This window comes from Ranitomeya imitator, chromosome 2 (genome assembly GCF_032444005.1).
Source record: "Ranitomeya imitator isolate aRanImi1 chromosome 2, aRanImi1.pri, whole genome shotgun sequence".
In the NCBI taxonomy this organism is placed as follows: domain Eukaryota; kingdom Metazoa; phylum Chordata; class Amphibia; order Anura; family Dendrobatidae; genus Ranitomeya; species Ranitomeya imitator.
Window position 1 is genome coordinate 30,452,724 of NC_091283.1, and position 15,637 is coordinate 30,468,360.

At 45.4% G+C, this 15,637-nt stretch overlaps 1 protein-coding gene across 2 annotated transcripts in view; it reads right to left on the reverse strand.

The window, feature by feature from the left end:
* TNXB (tenascin XB) overlaps window positions 1-14,894 on the reverse strand; it is a 61,434-nt gene extending 46,540 nt beyond the window's left edge. For both annotated transcript variants that reach the window (XM_069746371.1, XM_069746369.1), the window contains exon 1: window positions 14,733-14,894. The gene's annotated coding sequence lies outside the window, so the exon portion shown is untranslated. The remainder of the gene's footprint in view (window positions 1-14,732) is intronic.
* Window positions 14,895-15,637: the final 743 nt, after the last annotated feature.

The window sequence follows — 15,637 nt, forward strand, 5'->3', positions numbered from 1 at the left end:
AAGCCAATTTAAACAGTGACATTAGGGGTGAGGTCCCTGCTCGCAAGCTTACAATCTACAAGGAAATGGGGGGACACAATAGGTGAAAAGTGCTTGTTATTTCAGGTCTGGCAATTATAATAAATAGGGATTTTCCTATAAAGCTGCATGATCCGGTCATCAGCCCGTGTGTTTAAGTGCAATAGTCAAGTATCAAGTGCAGTTATCATGTGCATGGAGGGTGTGAAGGTGTGAGAAAGATGAGGAGTGATGGAAACGTAGAATGTGTGAGGTGAAAAAGGAGTGAAGAACGAATAGAATATGTAAGGTAGAAGAAGAATGAGGGGGAAAGTGAAAGGTATTAGGTGACGAGAGAGTGAAGGAAAGGTAGATGGTGAGAGGTGGAAGAGGAGTGAAAGAAGGATAGAAGGTGTGGAGTGAAGCAGGAGTGAATAGAAAGTAGAAGGTATGAAGTACAGGAGGAGTAATGGAAAACAATGAAGATCTGAGGCATACAAGAAATATAGGGAGGAAGAAAGTTGTAAAAATATAAAGGGAAGAAAAGGGAGTTCTGAGCCTGAGGAGGAGTGAAGAAAGAGTAGAATGTGTGAGGTAGAGGAGTGAAGAAAGAGTAGAATGTGTAAGGTAGAGAAAGAGAGAAGGAAGATTAGAATGTGTGAGGCAGAGGAAGAGAGAAGGAAGAGTAGGAGGTAAGAGACAGAAGGTGTGAAGGAAAAGCAGAAGGTGTGAGGTGAAGGAGGAGTGAAGGAAGAGTAGAATATGTGAGGTAGAGGAGGGGTTTAGAAAGAATAGAATATGTCAGGTACAGAAGATAGTGAAGGAAGAGAATGAAGTTCTAAGATTTAAAATAATAAAGGGAGGAATAAAGTTGAGAGGTAATTAAGAGGGAGGAAGGAATGAGGTGAAGGAGCAGTGTGGTATAAAGAAGGTGTAATGGAGACAATGAGTGACGGGATTATGTACAGGAGGAGTGAAGGTGAGACAAGAAAGAAGTTGCCAGGTAGATGAATACAGTAGGTATTTGGTAAGGTACTTGTAAAAAGAGAAGGAAGTTCTGAGCTACAGAGATGAAGGAAGAACAGAATATGTGAGGTAGAGGAGTGTAGAGAAGAAGGAAGGAAGTTCTGAGCTACAGAGATGAAGGAAGAACAGAATATGTGAGGTAGAGGAGTGTAGAGAAGAAGGAAGGAAGTTCTGAGCTACAGAGATGAAGGAAGAACGGAATATGTGAGGTAGAGGAGTGTAGAGTTCAGAGCTAAAGAAGAAGGAAAGGAAAGTGAGAAGGAAGGGTATAAAGTAAAGTAGAGTTTAAGGGAGAAGGAAGGTGTGAGGTGGAGGAACAAAGAAAGATCGAAAAAAGGAAGATGAGAAGTTGAACAAAAATAAAAGAGAAAAAGGAAGTTCAGTGGCAAGGAAGAAAATAATGTGTGAGGTGGAGGAGGAATAAAGGGAAGTAAGGGGGGGTATGTGGTAAAAAAGGAATGAAGAGAGAAGAAAGGTGTGAACAACAAAAAGTAATAAAAAGAGATGTATGAAGCAGAGAAGAGTGAGAAGAATCTGGTAAATATCTCACAAAATAAAAAGGAACAATGGGGTTGACAATGAATAAACCCTGAGAAGATGAATAAATGGAGGGCTGTAGGAATGAATGAGCTGCAGAAGGATGGAGACAAAGACAAATAATAACCAGAGGCAGGTGAGGATGAAGTGGATCATGGGGGAGGAGGAGAAGGAGCTGATTACACACAATTAGAGCTGGCGTGCTGTATGAATCCCATATGGTCTCCTATGGTCTGCACAATATCACTACAAAACCTGCAAACAATCTAAAGGAACTCCAGGGAAAGCTCCGACAAGGTCTCCCAATCAAGGCGGCCAAGGAGACAACACAGAGCGGCCTCCCCGTCAGAGACCGTCCATTGGAATAACACATCTAAGAGTCATCATCAGCTGATTTTATAGGAATATTGTTTATTTCATGAAGCTCTCAGGTTCTCCAGGACGTTGTCTCCGAGACGAGGCCTGGAACCTCCAGATGAGATCAGTATGATGGGAACCTCATCATGGGCTCATGTAATTACTCGGCTGTGTGGGTCTCGGATTTCCTCTAAGGCTGCCGTCGCACTATCAGTATTTGGTCAGTATTTTACATCAGTATTTGTAGCCAAAACCAGGAGTGGAACAATTAGAGGAAAAGTATAATAGAAACATATGACATATGCACCACTTCTGCATTTATCACCCACTTCTGGTTTTGGCTTCCAAATACTGGTGTAAAATACTGACCAAATACTGCTATTGTGACGGCAGCCTAAAACTCTCATTGGGTTTTTTCCAGATTCCATTTATATCAGCACAAATCTACAAAAATTATCTGTTTCAGGAAATACAGAGGGAATCCATTAAATGGGCAAGAAGAAGGAAGATGGGTTTATCGGGACATCTGGTCTTCTAGTTTTCGGATGAGATCTGGTTCCTTCCTTGTCCTGCATTGTGGTTAGTTATACTGTGCAGGATTAGGAAAACATGACTGCTTTCTTCCAGAAACAGCGCCACTCCTCTCCATAGGTTGTGTCTGGTATTGCAGCTCAGCTCTACTACAATTTATGGAGTTGAGATGTGATACCAAACATAACCTGTAGATAGCTATAGCGCTGTTTTGGTAGAGAGTAGCCGTGTGTGACTGAGCAAACCAATAATATGAGAAAATATATATATTTTGAGCCCAAAAATCTCTCTCAATGGAGAAACTATTGTTTTTTCTTCTAGAATTTTGTATTTATTTTTTCTTGCCAGATTTTTTTTATTATCCAAATTAGAAATGAAAAAATCCACCATCACATTGAAGATTTTGTTTCCCCTTGTTAAAAAAAAAATATACAGCTAATAAAAGGGATAACAATTTTATTATTAAGTAAATGCATGTATTTTTGGGGAAAAAAACAAACAAACACTTTCCATTAAAAATTTTACACCATTTGCCATCTCTAGCCTCTGTGTTGAACTGCTTATTGATGGCTGTAGAATGGGTTAACTGAGAATCCGTCAGTGAGCTCCTTCTGATAAATGGATGATTTTCTACCTCTTTTATCTGTCTTTTTCTGAGCTCCTCTCAGCTGATTTATGACCATAGACCACACTAAAGTTGAATGTGTCGGCAAACAAAGAGCCTGTAAAAGCCAAATTGAGCAATTTAATGAAACTAAATAAAAAAAATGTTTTTAGCCCCAAATATTTGCATGCAAGTAAAAAAAGAAAAGAAACCCAGAGGTGGTCAACACAGCCAGTATGTAATACTGTTTTTCCCCTACAGATGGCGCCACAGGAAAAATGAGTGAGCGATCTCGGCTCCATCTGGTGATCACAACCGATCGTTGATCGCTACAGATCCCATCCCAATTATCTATCTCACATCTGGAGCATCCCAGGCCAAGATGTTTTTGCCAGTAAATCCTATTGCTCCTAAGAGGAGCATTGAGCAACCACTTGCCAAGAGAACAAAAGCTGTTTACTGCTTGTACTGTAGAGAATTCCTCCTAAGTAGCAGAAGTAGGTATCCCGTAGGATTAGACAGACCGCCCGGCTGTCACTCCTCAGCTATGATACAATAAAATGTTCACCATCACCAGGATAAACAATAATGAGCGACTCTTTCCTTATAACTAAAAAATTCCATTCCCTTCTAACTATTGTTGGCCGGCTTGGAAATATCTTGGTTATATAACTTATGCCCCGTGTCCAGAAATTGCACTGCGAGGTTATGATATTGCCATACCAACCATTATACACAATCCATAGCGTAGACAGCAAATCTGCAGCAGCCCCCTCTCCCCCCAATGACCACAATATGCGAGATCCATAGGATTATATAACGGCTCTGTCTACTGGTATCGCATTACCGCGCAATTATAATCACATAAAATTACACCTCTGCAGTAATCAACTAGAAAACCACAAGACTTACGGTATATCCATGCAGTCCAAGTGATTTATTAATAGAGAAATGTAAAATGTAAAATTCCCTGGTGGTCTAGAGTAGGAAAATGGATAATGTAAAATTCCCTGGTGGCTCACAGTGGGAAAGAGGTAATGGAAGCTTCCGTAATAATTATTGCATGTATGAGGAAGGCTTCCCTGGTAGTCTAAAGTAGTGAAGGGTTAATGTAAACTTATCAGGTGGTCTACATTAGGAAAGTGGTAAATGTAAGTTTCCCTGGTGGTCTAGAGTAGTGAATGGTTAATGGAAGATTCACTAGTGGTCCAGCGTAGGGAATGGGTAATGTAATTTTACCAGGTGGTCTCCATTCAGAAAAGGGTAAATGTAAAAGTTTCCCTGGTGGTCTAGAGCAGGGAAGGGGATATAAATAAGCTTCCTTTGTGGCCTAGATTAAGGTAGTGGATCATGTAAGCTTCTCATTTGGTCTAGAGTAGAAAAGGGGTAATGTGAGTTTGTCAGGTGGTCTAGAGTAGAAAAGGGGTAATGTGAGTTTGTCAGGTGGTCTAGAGTAGGGAAGGGGTAATGTGAGTTTCTTAGGTGGTCTAGAGTAGGGAAGAGGTAATGTGAATTTCTCAGGTGGTCTAGAGTAGGGAAGGGGTAATGCAAGGTTCCAAGGTGGTATAGAGTAGGGAAGAGGTAATGTGAGTTTGTCAGGTGGTCTAGAGTAGGGAAGGTTTAATGTGAGTTTGTCAGGTGGTCTAGAGTAGAGAAGGGGTAATGTGAGTTTGTCAGGTGGTCTAGAGTAGGGAAGGGGTAATGTGAGCTTCTCAGGTGGTCTAGAGTAGGGAAGAGGTAATGTGAGTTTGTCAGGTGGTCTAGAGTAGAGAAGGGGTAATGTGAGTTTGTCAGGTGATCTAGAGTAGGGAAGGGGTAATGTGAGCTTCTCAGGTGGTCTAGAGTAGGGAAGAGGTAATGTGAATTTCTCAGGTGGTCTAGAGTAGGGAAGGGGTAATGCAAGGTTCCAAGGTGGTATAGAGTAGGGAAGAGGTAATGTGAGTTTGTCAGGTGGTCTAGAGTAGGGAAGGTTTAATGTGAGTTTGTCAGGTGGTCTAGAGTAGAGAAGGGGTAATGTGAGTTTGTCAGGTGGTCTAGAGTAGGGAAGGGGTAATGTGAATTTTTCAGGTGGTCTAGAGTAGAGAAGGGGTAATGTGAGTTTGTCAGGTGGTCTAGAGTAGGGAAGGGGTAATGTGAGTTTCTCAGGTGGGCTAGAGTAGGGAAGGGGTAATGTGAGTTTGTCAGGTGGTCTAGAGTAGGGAAGGGGTAATGTGAATTTCTCAGGTGGTCTAGAGTAGAGAAGGGGTAATGTGAGTTTGTCAGGTGGTCTAGAGTAGGGAAGGGGTAATGTGAGTTTGTCAGGTGGTCTAGAGTAGAGAAGGGGTAATGTGAGCTTCTCAGGTGGTCTAGAGTAGGGAAGGGGTAATGTGAGCTTCTCAGGTGGTCTGGAGTAGGGAAGGGGTAATGTGAGTTTGTTAGGTGGTCTAGAGTAGGGAAGGGGTAATGTGAGTTTGTCAGGTGGTCTAGAGTAGAGAAGGGGTAATGTGAGTTTCTCAGGTGGTCTGGAGTAGGGAAGGGGTAATGTGAGTTTGTCAGGTGGTCTAGAGTAGAGAAGGGGTAATGTGAATTTCTCAGGTGGTCTAGAGTAGGGAAGGGGTAATGTGAGTTTCTCAGGTGGGCTAGAGTAGGGAAGGGGTAATGTGAGTTTGTCAGGTGGTCTAGAGTAGGGAAGGGGTAATGTGAATTTCTCAGGTGGTCTAGAGTAGGGAAGGGGTAATGTGAGTTTCTCAGGTGGGCTAGAGTAGGGAAGGGGTAATGTGAGTTTGTCAGGTGGTCTAGAGTAGGGAAGGGGTAATGTGAGTTTGTCAGGTGGTCTAGAGTAGAGAAGGGGTAATGTGAGCTTCTCAGGTGGTCTAGAGTAGGGAAGGGGTAATGTGAGTTTGTTAGGTGGTCTGGAGTAGGGAAGGGGTAATGTGAGTTTGTCAGGTGGTCTAGAGTAGGGAAGAGGTAATGTGAATTTCTCAGGTGGTCTAGAGTAGGGAAGGGGTAATGCAAGGTTCCAAGGTGGTATAGAGTAGGGAAGAGGTAATGTGAGTTTGTCAGGTGGTCTAGAGTAGGGAAGGTTTAATGTGAATTTCTCAGGTGGTCTAGAGTAGGGAAGGGGTAATGCAAGGTTCCAAGGTGGTATAGAGTAGGGAAGAGGTAATGTGAGTTTGTCAGGTGGTCTAGAGTAGGGAAGGTTTAATGTGAGTTTGTCAGGTGGTCTAGAGTAGAGAAGGGGTAATGTGAGTTTGTCAGGTGGTCTAGAGTAGGGAAGGGGTAATGTGAATTTCTCAGGTGGTCTAGAGTAGAGAAGGGGTAATGTGAGTTTGTCAGGTGGTCTAGAGTAGGGAAGGGGTAATGTGAGTTTGTCAGGTGGTCTAGAGTAGGGAAGGGGTAATGTGAGTTTGTCAGGTGGTCTAGAGTAGAGAAGGGGTAATGTGAATTTCTCAGGTGGTCTAGAGTAGGGAAGGGGTAATTGAGTTTCTCAGGTGGGCTAGAGTAGGGAAGGGGTAATGTGAGTTTGTCAGGTGGTCTAGAGTAGGGAAGGGGTAATGTGAATTTCTCAGGTGGTCTAGAGTAGGGAAGGGGTAATGTGAGTTTCTCAGGTGGGCTAGAGTAGGGAAGGGGTAATGTGAGTTTGTCAGGTGGTCTAGAGTAGGGAAGGGGTAATGTGAGTTTGTCAGGTGGTCTAGAGTAGAGAAGGGGTAATGTGAGCTTCTCAGGTGGTCTAGAGTAGGGAAGGGGTAATGTGAGTTTGTTAGGTGGTCTGGAGTAGGGAAGGGGTAATGTGAGTTTCTCAGGTGGGCTAGAGTAGGGAAGGGGTAATGTGAGTTTGTCAGGTGGTCTAGAGTAGGGAAGGGGTAATGTGAGTTTGTTAGGTGGTCTAGAGTAGGGAAGGGGTAATGTAAGCTTCCTAGGTGGTCTAGAGTAGGGAAGAGTAATGTGAGTTTCTCAGGTGAGCTAGAGTAGGGAAGGGGTAATGTGAGTTTGTCAGGTGGTCTAGAGTCGGGAAGGAGTAATGTGAGCTTCTCAGGTGGTCTAGAGTAGGGAAGGGGTAATGTGAGCTTCTCAGGTGGTCTAGAGTAGGGAAGGGGCAATGTGAGCTTCTCAGGTGATCTAGAGTAGGGAAGGGGTAATGTGAGTTTGTCAGGTGGTCTAGAGTAGAGAAGGGGTAATGTGAGTTTGTTAGGTGGTCTGGAGTAGGGAAGGGGTAATGTGAGTTTCTCAGGTGGGCTAGAGTAGGGAAGGGGTAATGTGAGTTTGTCAGGTGGTCTAGAGTAGGGAAGGGGTAGGGAAGGGGTAATGTGAGTTTGTCAGGTGGTCTAGAGTAAGGAAGGGGTAATGTGAGTTTGTTAGGTGGTCTAGAGTAGGGAAGGGGTAATGTGAGTTTGTTAGGTGGTCTAGAGTTGGGAAGGGGTAGTGTGAGTTTCTCAGGTGGGCTAGAGTAGGGAAGGGGTAATGTGAGTTTGTCAGGTGGTCTAGAGTAGGGAAGGGGTAATGTGAGCTTCTCAGGTGATCTAGAGTAGGGAAGGGGTAATGTAAGCTTCCTAGGTGGTCTAGAGCAGGGAAGAGTAATGTGAGTTTCTCAGGTGAGCTAGAGTAGGGAAGGGGTAATGTGAGCTTCTCAGGTGGTCTAGAGTAGGGAAGGGGCAATGTGAGCTTCTCAGGTGATCTAGAGTAGGGAAGGGGTAATGTGAGTTTGTCAGGTGGTCTAGGGCAGAGGTCCCCAACTCCAGTCCTCAAGGCCTACCAACAGGTCATGTTTTCAGGATTTCCTTTGCATTGCACAGGTGATGCAATTATTACCTGGGCAAGACTAAGGAAATCCTGAAAACATGACATGTTGGTGGGCCTTAAGGACTGGAGTTGGGGACCCCTGGTCTAGGGTAGAGAAGGGGTAATGTGAGTTTGTCAGGTGGTCTAGGGTAGAGAAGGGGTAATGTGAGTTTGTCAGGTGGACTAGAGTAGGGAAGGAGTAATGTGAGCTTCTCAGGTGATCTAGAGTAGGGAAGGGGCAATGTGAGCTTCTCAGGTGGTCTGGAGTAGGGAAGGGGTAATGTGAATTTCCCAGGTGGTCTAGAGTAGGGAAGGGGTAATGTGAATTTCTCAGGTGGTCTAGAGTAGGGAAGGGGTAATGTGAGTTTGTCAGGTGGTCTAGAGTAGGGAAGGAGTAATGTGAGCTTCTCAGGTGATCTAGAGTAGGGAAGGGGTAATGTGAGCTTATCAGGTGATCTAGAGTAGGGAAGGGGTAATGTGAGTTTGTCAGGTGGTCTAGGGTAGAGAAGGGGTAATGTGAGTTTGTCAGGTGATCTAGAGTAGGGAAGGGGAAATGTGAGTTTGTCAGGTGGTCTAGAGTAGGGAAGGGGTAATGTGAGTTTGTCAGGTGATCTAGAGTAGGGAAGGGGTAATGTGAGCTTCTCAGGTGGTATGGAGTAGGGAAGGGGTAATGTGAGCTTCTCAGGTGGTCTGGAGTAGGGAAGGGGTAATGTGAGCTTGTCAGGTGGTCTAGAGTAGGGAAGGGATAATGTGAATTTCCCAGGTGGTCTAGAGTAGGAAAGGGGTAATGTGAATTTCTCAGGTGGTCTAGAGTAGGGAAGGGGTAATGTGAATTTCCCAGGTGGTCTAGAGTAGGGAAGGGGTAATGTGAATTTCTCAGGTGGTCTAGAGTAGGGAAGGGGTAATGTGAGTTTGTCAGGTGGTCTGGAGTAGGAAAGGGGCAATGTGAGCTTCTCAGGTGGTCTGGAGTAGGGAAGGGGTAATGTGAGCTTCTCAGGTGGTCTGGAGTAGGGAAGGGGTAATGTGAGCTTGTCAGGTCGTCTAGAGTAGGGAAGGGATAATGTGAATTTCCCAGGTGGTCTAGAGTAGGGAAGGGGTAATGTGAATTTCTCAGGTGGTCTAGAGTAGGGAAGGGGTAATGTGAATTTCCCAGGTGGTCTAGAGTAGGGAAGGGGTAATGTGAATTTCTCAGGTGGTCTAGAGTAGGGAAGGGGTAATGTGAGTTTGTCAGGTGGTCTGGAGTAGGAAAGGGGCAATGTGAGCTTCTCAGGTGGTCTGGAGTAGGGAAGGGGTAATGTGAGTTTGTCAGGTGATCTAGAGTAGGGAAGGGGTAATGTGAGCTTCTCAGGTGATCTAGAGTAGGGAAGGGGTAATGTGAGCTTCTCAGGTGGTCTAGAGTCGGGAAGGAGTAATGTGAGCTTCTCAGGTGGTCTAGAGTAGGGAAGGGGCAATGTGAGCGTCTCAGGTGATCTAGAGTAGGGAAGGGGTAATGTGAGTTTGTCAGGTGGTCTAGGGTAGAGAAGGGGTAATGTGAGTTTGTCAGGTGGTCTAGGGTAGAGAAGGGGTAATGTGAGTTTGTCAGGTGGTCTAGAGTAGGGAAGGAGTAATGTGAGCTTCTCAGGTGATCTAGAGTAGGGAAGGGGCAATGTGAGCTTCTCAGGTGGTCTGGAGTAGGGAAGGGGTAATGTGAATTTCCCAGGTGGTCTAGTGTAGGGAAGGGGTAATGTGAATTTCTCAGGTGGTCTAGAGTAGGGAAGGGGTAATGTGAGTTTGTCAGGTGGTCTAGAGTAGGGAAGGAGTAATGTGAGCTTCTCAGGTGATCTAGAGTAGGGAAGGGGTAATGTGAGCTTCTCAGGTGATCTAGAGTAGGGAAGGGGTAATGTGAGTTTGTCAGGTGGTCTAGGGTAGAGAAGGGGTAATGTGAGTTTGTCAGGTGATCTAGAGTAGGGAAGGGGTAATGTGAGTTTGTCAGGTAGTCTAGAGTAGGGAAGGGGTAATGTGAGTTTGTCAGGTGGTCTAGAGTAGGGAAGGGGTAATGTGAGTTTGTCAGGTGATCTAGAGTAGGGAAGGGGTAATGTGAGCTTCTCAGGTGGTCTAGAGTAGGGAAGGGGTAATGTGAGCTTCTCAGGTGGTCTAGAGTAGGGAAGGGGTAATGTGAGTTTGTCAGGTGGTCTAGAGTAGGGAAGGGGTAATGTGAGTTTGTCAGGTGGTCTAGAGTAGGGAAGGGGTAATGTGAGTTTGTCAGGTGATCTAGAGTAGGGAAGGGGTAATGTGAGCTTCTCAGGTGGTCTAGAGTAGGGAAGGGGTAATGTGAGCTTCTCAGGTGGTCTAGAGTAGGGAAGGGGTAATGTGAGCTTCTCAGGTGGTCTGGAGTAGGGAAGGGGTAATGTGAGCTTCTCAGGTGGTCTGGAGTAGGGAAGGGGTAATGTGAATTTCCCAGGTGGTATAGAGTAGGGAAGGGGTAATGTGAATTTCCCAGGTGGTATAGAGTAGGGAAGGGGTAATGTGAATTTCTCAGGTGGTCTAGAGTAGGAAAGGGGCAATGTGAGTTTCTCAGGTGGTCTGGAGTAGGAAAGGGGTAATGTGAATTTCCCAGGTGGTCTGGAGTAGGGAAGGGGTAATGTGAGTTTCTCAGGTGGTCTAGAGTAGGGAAGGGGTAATGTGAGTTTGTCAGGTGGTCTAGAGTAGGGAAGGGGTAATGTGAATTTCCCAGGTGGTCTAGAGTAGGGAAGGAGTAATGTGAGTTTCTCAGGTGGTCTGGAGTAGGAAAGGGGCAATGTGAGCATACATAGCGGTGTATAGTAGGGAAGCGATAATATAAGCATTGCTGGGAGTTTAGGTTAGAAATGTGTAAGGACCCGGTAACATGATTCTTAGGATCAGTGAGATTTACAGATATAGCAAAAATTCTGAAATTTGTAAAAACAAATTCTGATGCAGATTCCTGAGACCCATACATTTTTTATTTTGTCGGTGATGGTGCGGTGTGAGGACTCGTGTTTTGCGCGCTGAGCTGTAGTTTTCACTGATGTTATTTTCGGATACATACGACATATTGATCCCTTTTTATAGCATTTTTTAGGACTCCGGTGACTAAAAAAATCACAAATCTACTGAGATGACGAAACCAGTAATGTTTATTATAATCATTTTTATTTCTTTAGTTTAAAACTTGGAAACGGGGTGATATAATCTTTAGTTATTTTTTATATATATATATTTTATGCATTTTTTAGATTCTTTACATGTATACTTCTTACTGACTGAGCTGCACATTATCTGAAAAATGTAATTAATGGACCTGAGGAAGCAAATCTGTCCAATTATGGAGCGATATCGGGGGACAGTGACATAACTAGAAGCAAAATCTCCACCAGGGCCCCTAACAGTCTTTTCATATGGGGAAGAGGGACCTTTCGGGCCCCTATTCTCCAGGGCCCGGGTGTCCCTGTAGAGGACACTTACTGTCACCCATGAGTAATATTACTATTTCCTATATTTTTGTGTGTGGACGTCTGTAATGCAGCGAATTCATCTCCCCTAAACGTGAGACTTGTGCGGACAGGACCCGGGCGCTCGCATTTCACATCCGGGAGCATGGAAACTGATTAATCCCCAATCTGTCAGACAAAGCTGACAGCTCCGATCAAGAGATAATCCGAGCCAGATGAGCAATGGTTATCAGTGCTAGAAATGCGCCCAGGAATCGCACCTCTGACATCCTCAAACCGCCACTCGGGGTACAGGATAATGGCACTGACACTCGGGGTACAGGATAATGGCACTGACACTCGGGGTACAGGATAATGACACTGACACTCAGGGTACAGGATAATGACACTGACACTCGGGGTACAGGATAATGGCACTGACACTTGGGGTACAGGATAATGACACTGACACTTGGGGTACAGGATAATGACACTGACACTCGGGGTACAGGATAATGGCACTGACACTTGGGGTACAGGATAATGACACTGACACTCGGGGTACAGGATAATGACACTGACACTCGGGGTACAGGATAATGGAACTGACACTCGGGGTACAGGATAATGACACTGACACTCGGGGTACAGGATAATGACACTGACACTCGGGGTACAGGATAATGACACTGACACTCGGGGTACAGGATAATGGCACTGACACTCGGGGTACAGGATAATGGAACTGACACTCGGGGTACAGGATAATGACACTGACACTCGGGGTACAGGATAATGACACTGACGCTTGGGGTACAGGATAATGACACTGAAACTCGGGGTACAGGATAATGGAACTGACACTTGGGGTACAGGATAATGACACTGACACTCGGGGTACAGGATAATGGAACTGACACTCGGGGTACAGGATGATGGAACTGACACTTGGGGTACAGGATAATGGCACTGACACTCGGGGTACAGGATGATGGAACTGACGCTTGTGGTACAGGATAATGGCACTGACGCTTGTGGTACAGGATAATGGCACTGACACTGGGGGTACAGGATAATGGCACTGACGCTTGTGGTACAGGATAATGACACTGACACTGGGGGTACATGATAATGGCACTGACACTGGGGGTACAGGATAATGGCACTGACACTGGGGGTACAGGATAATGACACTGACACTTGGGGTACAGGATAATGACGATGACACTCGGGGTACAGGATAATGACACTGACACTCGGGGTACAGGATAATGACACTGACACTGGGGTACAGGATAATGGCACTGACACTGGGGGTACAGGATACTGACACTGACACTGGGGGTACATGATAATGGCACTGACACTGGGGGTACAGGATAATGGCACTGACACTGGGGGTACAGGATAATGACACTGACACTTGGGGTACAGGATAATGACGATGACACTCGGGGTACAGGATAATGACACTGACACTCGGGGTACAGGATAATGACACTGACACTCGGGGTACAGGATAATGGAACTGACACTTGGGGTACAGGATAATGACACTGACACTTGGGGTACAGGATAATGACACTGACACTCGGGGTACAGGATAATGACACTGACACTCGGGGTACAGGATAATGACACTGACACTTGGGGTACAGAATAATGACACTGACACTCGGGGTACAGGATAATGACACTGACACTTGGGGTACAGAATAATGGCACTGACACTCGGGGTACAGGATAATGGAACTGACACTCGGGGTACAGGATAATGGCACTGACACTCGGGGTACAGGATAATGACACTGACACTTGGGGTACAGGATAATGACACTGACACTCGGGTACAGGATAATGACACTGACACTCGGGTACAGGATAATGACACTGACACTCGGGTACAGGATAATGACACTGACACTTGGGGTACAGGATAATGACACTGACACTCGGGTACAGGATAATGGCACTGACACTGGGGTACAGGATAATGGCACTGACACTGGGGTACAGGATAATGGCACTGACACTCGGGGTACAGGATAATGGCACTGACACTCGGGGTACAGGATAATGGCACTGACACTCGGGGTACAGGATAATGATACTGACACTCGGGGTACAGGATAATGACACTGACACTCGGTGTACAGGATAATGACACTGACACTCGGGGTACAGGATAATGGCACTGACACTCGGGGTACAGGATAATGGCACTGACACTGGAGTACAGGATAATGACACTGACACTGGGGTACAGGATAATGACACTGACACTGGGGTACAGGATAATGACACTGACACTGGGGTACAGGATAATGACACTGACACTCGGGGTACAGGATAATGACGCTGACACTCGGGGTACAGGATAATGACACTGACACTCGGGGTACAGGATAATGACACTGACACTCGGGGTACAGGATAATGACGCTGACACTCGGGGTACAGGATAATGAAACTGACACTCGGGGTCAGTGGGCAGCCCGGTGGCTCAGTGGTTAGCACTGGGGTCCTGGGTTCAAATCCCACCAAGTACAATATCCGTAAGGCAGCTGTATGTTCTCCCCATGTTTGCGGTGTTTCCTCCAAAGACAAACTAATAGGGAATTTTGATTGTGATACCCAGTGGGGACAACGATGATGATGTATTTTATATAAATGTATATATATATAATAAGTGCAATATCTATAGTATGATAAGGTATAAATACTGTGATATATATACATATGCGTAACAATATGTATGATGTGGAATTATCAGATGTCTAATAACATATATTATGATTTGGTGTGATACAGAATAACATTATATCATCTGATATAGTATAGAAGCTTTACCATCATGTAATATCATATCATGTAGCGTAAAAAGGAAAAAATAAACTTGAGGTGTGAAGACGGTAACAAAGTGTCACATGGTGGATCTTTATTCAGTCTTTTTTTTTAGCACGTAGGAGAAATATCTATCACGTTTCGCCAGTGGTTTCTTTCAGAGTTTGGTCCGAGCGTTACCAGTTTTTTTCGTACGTAAAAATAGAATATATAAACTCCAGTGCCCCTTCTGCTATCAGTCCGTGGTGTCCGGTGCAGTGTGATTTTTTCACGGACACCCACTTTGCCGATTTGGATCAATATCAGACACGTCTCCATGATTTTGCACCGACCTGAAAAACCGCGGATGTGAGAATGACCCCATTCACTATTCTTGGTATCGGGGGCGTCCGGGAAAGACATAAAGAGCTTGTTAGAAACAAATCGTCCGTCTGAACGATCCCGTAATATGATATAGTGTGAACGGGGTATAATGGTGTAATAATGTGTGAGCGAGCGCCACATGGGGTGAAATGGCGTCATCGTGATGTTATGTGGGTATAACGACACAATATAATATAACCATGGCACAGTGTGATACAGTATGGTAATACAGGATACAATGTGGTGCTGTGGGATCATGGTCCTGGGGGGCTGGGGTCACTAACCTCTTCAGCAGGAGATTAATATAATCCAGTGGTGTTGGGGGCACCTCGGGGGGCACTGCTCAGCCGTCCTCTACCTGTGCCAGTCCTCCTCTCCCAGCTGTATGTGATGTCTCCAGCCCTGAGTGTGGATGTGGAGGCTGCGCTGCGCTCCGCACAATGACTGACAGATGGAGAGGAGTCCTGGGGAAGGGAGGGAGAGAGGAGTCCAAGTCCTGATGTCATGGCTGAGTCCTGATCACATCTGTGATGATGTCACTGACTGTTCCAGGCTGCTGCTCCTTCCTCTGCTACTTCTCTCCCCTTACACTACTACCACCACCATCATCATCATCATTCTGCTTGCTCTGGATCTGAATATTGACTCTATGGGGCTGCAGACCCTCATCCATTATATTATTATTATTATTATCCATTGCCTGATGTCAGACCTTTCCTGCCTGATCCTGTTCCTTCTCTTGAGATAAGAGTGCAGGGGTCTGGCAGCCCCTTATCTCTCCCCCACTCATCATTTTGACAGCTGCTATCTTAATAATAAAATATATATAAATAGTTTACATAAAACCCAGATAAAATTTACAGACGTTTATACTGCCATACAGTGCCTAAATAGTGAAGGGGTTAAAGGTGGTCCCTGGTGGTCTAGGGCAGCAGAGGAGTTATTGGCCCCTGGTGGCCTAGAGCAGCAGAGGGATTAATGGTACATGGTGGTCTAGAGTTGTAGTAGAATTTATTGTTCCCCTGTGGTCTAGAATTGTAGTAGGATTTATTGTTCCCCGGTGATCTAGAGTAGCAGAGGGGTTAATGGTACCAGCTGATCTAGAGTAGCAGAGGGGTTAGTGGTACCAGCTGATCTAGAGTAGCAGAGGGGTTAATGGTACCAGCTGATCTAGAGCAGCAGAGGGGTT